This window comes from Lactuca virosa, chromosome 9, assembly GCF_052849685.1.
Source record: "Lactuca virosa cultivar CGN04683 chromosome 9, Lactuca_virosa_CGN04683_v6, whole genome shotgun sequence".
Taxonomy (NCBI): Eukaryota; Viridiplantae; Streptophyta; class Magnoliopsida; order Asterales; family Asteraceae; genus Lactuca; species Lactuca virosa.
In genome coordinates, this window is record NC_136434.1 from 155,220,947 (window position 1) to 155,227,027 (window position 6,081).

Consider the following 6,081-nt stretch of genomic DNA (forward strand, 5'->3'; position numbering starts at 1 on the left):
TCCATACATATTTATAGGCCTCTTAGGAAGGTTCTAGATACTAGTATACACTTACTATCTACTAGATTACTCTAGAACTATCTAACATACTCTATAAGCTTCCATATGTTCCTAGAATGTTCTACCATGTTCTGGAGAGGTCTAGGTTGCTCCGACGTCTTCTAGAATGATCCATAACCTTCGAGGGTCTTCCATGTCGTTCTAGAGTATTCTAGACTCTTCCGGTATATTCCGGAGTCTTCCATAGTCTTCCATAATGTTCTAGAATCTTCTAGAGCATTATAGAACAAGCTAAATTCTTCTCGATAATAATATTTGTTCTATTGGGCTAGTGATGATCTTTAACATCATTGCCATTAGTAGTAGTTGCCATTTGATGAAGTTATTGAAGTAGAGTGCGTATCAGATAGGTTTTAGGTATAACAGTTACAACACTATGATACCTTGCGTATGCATTAGAGATGGTCCTTGGCATTTTAAGGACCAAAAGAGAATGTTTTAGCTAAGAAAGACACAATGACCTGAAGTAGATTGTCGGATATTTCAGAAGCTTGTTCGGTCAACAACATCTACAACATCTGAGTATGTATTAGGACAACGTGTTATAAATGCATACAAATGGATACCATAGTGTATTGTATTATGTACATATTTAAGTATACACTTGAGAGACATAAAGTGTGGATCTTGTGGATCATGCATGAAAACAAAATTTGTTGAATCACATATGTGATGTCCAAGAAAATAAACATGAGGTGTTGGAGTACTACTGTAAAACTCCTATATATAGAGTTTAATCGAAGATAAGAAAAATGGACACATCTAGATTTGCGGATGTGTTGGTCAGGGTCGGAGTTGCATTGAAGTTTAACATAGCAGCACTAGAAAGGTTCTATTTTTCTTGTGACAGAAACAAGCCCTTTTCTTGTGACAGAAACAAGCCCTTCTAGTCTCTAAAAACAAAAATACTCAAAAAATACTAAATAGTTAAAATCTCCTATGTTAGACGTGGAAAATTTGTTGCCAAGTCTGGTCATGATATGTTAAAAAAAATCATTTGAAGATGTTTAACACATTAATGTCATCAACATACAAAAGAATATAAGTTGTATGCGGGCCACGCCGGTATACAAAAAGAGAGGGATCGCAACCGCAAGTGTTGTTAGTAAAACTAAGGTCGTATGTATATTGAGAAAATTGATGGTATCCTATGTATATTGAGAAATTGATGGTATTATGCTCGAGGGCTTGGGCGTTGTTTGGGTCCATGAAAAGAACGTTGTGGTAGCCATATACATAGTCCGGCACAGCTTTGTTTCTAAATCCATGGGTTGTGATCGACCATTTTTAACTCTATAAAAAATAAATCAATAAAAGATTAGCAGGGTAAATTGGGTCAAATCCATAGGGACTTCATGGTTAGATTATGGTTAGATTATCTAACTAAAGATGCACATAATAGTATTGTTTTTTTTTACTCTAGGTATGGTCTAGGGTTTGACTAAAAAAAAAGCTTAGCTTCTAGACTAAGGTGAGTTCGGCATGGTATGTGTTATATCGATGGTCCATTTTAAGGTAACTCAGTTATACTGAATAAATCAATTATTAATTATGATTTAATATGTTGATAATAAAATAAAGAACAGCTTGTCAATCGGTCGGCTAGTCCCTTTCGATATAACCTTCTGGAAAATCCAATAGTCATGCGAACATTACTATTCTAGAAAATGTCTTCTTAAATACAATTACTAGTATTACAATCAAAACTAATAATTAGTTTATTTAATACAAATGAAAAATAATGTGAAGTCTATATAAATATATATATATTTAAACTATGCATTCATAAAGTAATTAAAAATAATTGTCCCGTTACACAAAGAAATAATAAATAACAAAAAGTTTTTATCCTAAAAACATAATTACCGGGGGATGATCACAGATGCAAAATTTCTCACGATGTTGTTGATCATATGTTTCGTGGTTAAACAGCTTGTTGAGAGTTTGAGTGAGAAACGACTTGAAACTGATGAATTTATGCGCTATTAAAAGGTTAATTGGTAGGTCTAGTTTATGCGCTATTAAAAGGAATTAGGAATGTAGTTGATTCGATCGTAAACAACAATTACACTACAAGAAATACATCCTTTAGCGGCGACATTGGTCTTTAGCGGCGACTATTGAAATAGTCGCCGCTAAAGACCAATGCCGCCGCTATTGGTGTCGCCGCTAAAGGCCGAATGATACGGATCCGCTCTTTGAGGTTCTGGTAGATACAAATTGTCCGATCGTGGTTATAATCCAACGGCTAGGGTGCTCGTGGAAGGGATAAAGGAAATACCGGCGACTTTTGTCGCCGCTGAAGACCTAAAATAGTCGCCGCTAAAGATAGAAAAATGACGTGGTAATAATTCCCTCTTGATAGTCGCCGCTATTGAAAATTGTCGCCGCTAAGGCCTAAGGTGTCGCCGGTTAAGGCGTCGCCGCTAAAGGTCGACACACTTAACCCCAGAAACGTCGATCTTTTCCCATTTTCTCTTCTGTTTCACTGCAAATCCCGTTTCTTTCTCTCGTTTGCGTCTCTTCCTTCGTCACTTTGGTCAATTAGAGTGGGATATTGTCACATTTATCAATTTTGGGTGAAGATACCATCGGTAGGCAAGGATTTTCCGATGAGGACCAAGCTTTTTCCGGCGAGACCAAGGTTTTCTCGGCGACACCAAGGTTTATCCGGCGAAACCAAGCTTTTCCGGCGAGAGAGAATCGTTTTCCAGGTCAATTTTCGGTCCTTTTTCTCTTGTAACATTGATTTTAAGCTTATTGGAGTGGTTAATTGCAAAAAAAATTCAATTTCAGTTTTGTTGATTGTGTTCCCGACCACCACCCGCCACTACCGCCACCACTAGACCACCACACGCCAGCACAGCACAGGTTCTATTACTTCTATTTATTGTGAAATATTAGTTTAATTGCAAAATATATGTAGTTGTATCAATTATTTGAAAATTGCCATATGTATGTATATTTGATATTTGTATGATTATATGTAAATTTGGTGTGTATAAGTCAATGTATGTGTGTTTGATGTATATGTGGTATATGAGTATTTGGTAGAAGTATGATGTTATTATCTATATCTGTGAAATTATGTGTATTTGGAATAAGTAGGATGTTATTATATGTGTATGTGAATGTATGTATGTTTGTTGTATATGTGGTATATGAATGTGATATTTGTGTATTTTGTATAAATAGGATGTTATTATCTATATATGTGAAATTATGTGTATTTTGGTATAAGTAGGATGTTATTATGTGTGTATGTGAAAGTATGCTTTTATGTATTATGTGAGTGTATATATATATATATATATAACATGACGATGAGAAGGTGTGGATGTGGAACTTATGGAGAAAGTATGCTTTTATATATTTTGTATAAATAGGATGTTATAATCTATATATGTGAAATTATGCGTATTTGGTATAAGTAGGATGTTATTATGTGTGTATGTGAATGTATTTGTATTTGGTGTATATGTGGTATATGTATGTGAAAGTATGCTTTTATGTATTATGTGAGTGTATATATATAGCATGACGATGAGAATGTATTCTTCATCATGACGTGGGAATTGAAAAATGGATGTTAAGGTTTCCTTGGTTAATTAGGATAGCATGACGATGAGAAGGTGTGGATGTGGAACTTATGGAGAAAAAAAATGTGATAGTTAAGAGTGTATGGAAGAATGAAGAGTGCATGAGAAGGGCTAGGAGAACTCAAGGTGGTGATAATTTAGGCTTGTGCTGATGTGTGTTTAGTGTGTATGGAGGCTAAGAGGGTGAAGATTTAGTATTTTATTCTATGTGGGATGGTTGTTCTAAGATCTTGGTGCAACAAATATAGGGTTTTAACGGTATTTTTGGTTCAACTTCTTGCAATTTTTGGCTATGATAACAATAGAGCAGACAATTTTTTTTGTAGATAATCTATTTTATTTTCTGCATTAAACTTGAATCACATTAATCGAAGCATTGGGAAGTCAGATATTATCAAACAGGGGCGGAACCATAAACTTTCGTCAGGGGTAGCATAAAATTTTTGACAGTCTATGCATACAAAGGATCTCATTACTTTGAACTCAAAAATAAACAACTAAAACCCAAACAAAGTTTGAAATTAAAACCCACACAAAGTTTTTGTACTAGGAATGCCTATAAAATATAGTTTTACATTCTATCCCACTATATAACGAAATTAAAGCCATTTGAATGCATTAAAACTTTGCAATACCACCTTTTAATGACTGACTTTAAAATAGTAGGTTTACTTTGAATTCACAATACACAATTTAAGCTCTCCACGACTCTCTATTTTTAAGCATGGAGGCCCTGATACCATCAGAAGCACAAAAACATGTAATTTTTTTAAAACAAGATACCATAAGTTAACTTTTTGGGGGTCTATGGGAAATGAAACAAAACAAGTTTATGCATCTTTCGTAAGTCAATCTTTTGGGGTCCATCAGTCAATGAGAGCAACTAGCTACACATATAAGGAATAGCCCTTAGCACCTAACAGTTAATATAAACCGTGATCAAAGAAACCCAGTAAGTTACGATATGATATGGTCTTTTAGGCATAACATCAAACACTTGTAAGGCATCATGAAATGACCCTTGGCACTTACTAATTTCCAACAATAAGGAATACCCAAATGAATTAAAACTTATTAACGGTTGCAGATTGGATTGATTATTAAAAAAAAAAACAACATTACGGAAACCCATTTGAAATCGAAGTAAAAAAACGTGTGCGGGAAATCTTAATAATCATAATTTTGAGGATAGGGTGGGTTAGGAACACATACTAGTCTAATTCTTCTTCTAATCATCTTCCTCTGCAAACGTCTAAGGATTAGCACCTCTGTAATGTAGTTCTAGCACCACTAGATCCGCCACTGATTACTTTATGTCTGTCAAGCATATACTTAAATATGTACCTGATACAATAGACTATGGTACGTATCCATTTGTATGTATTTATAACACGTGGTCTTAATACATACTCATATGTTGTAGATGATGTTGACTGGACAAGCTTCCGAAATATCCAACAATCTACTTCAGGCCATTGTGTCTCTCACAGCTAAAACATTCTCTTTTGGTTCTTAAAATGCCAAGGACCATCTCTAGATCTAATGCATAAGAAGGGTATCATGGTGTTGTAACTGTTATACCTGGAACTTATTTGATACGCACTCTACTTCAATAACTTCATCAAATGGCAACTACTACTAATTTTGTATACTGTGGCAATACTAGTGTCATGTACCTTGGATCAAATCCGGTGCAACACAAACATAATAAATAATATTGAGATTGGCAATCACAAGTTCGAGACAATCACAAATTAGGTCAAGTTCATGTGGTACATATTTCATCCTAGGTGTCTCAAAATGGTGATATATTCACCGAAGGCTGATTGATACACACTTAGTTTCTCGATTTTCGGTTTGGTTTAAACATTTGAAATCACAATCATATTCAAACTTTCAACGAGGTTTTGGGAAAGGGGGGGGGGGGTAGTTTATATATAGAGGATTCATATTTGTTTGTACACGTCTTGTGTTTGTTATATGTGACCCATATTGGTTTAGGTCACAAAATCATTCATCTAATTGAGTATATATATATTTTGCATGAATGAGAAAAGAAATGAAATTATCCAAATAACAATTGTTAATTTATCATGGTACATGAAAGACAAAAGGTAAAGCAATTTACATTCCTTCGTCCTATCTCCTTTCTCTTAGAAAGCAACATTTACGGTCTTCCGAAAAAAATATACAATTCGAGTTTCAAAGTCCCAAACAACTTACACTTTATACCAATACATTACCAAGACCAATTTCCTTCTTATAATTCCAAAACAAGTGTGAACATGTTATTGGATACCACCTTTTATACAAACCTTTAATTAGAAAAACTAAATAACATATAATGCAATGACCGTTCCTTTAAATAAAATGGTAATTAACATGCATATTTAGACATAAAAACATAAGTCGTTATTTTGTT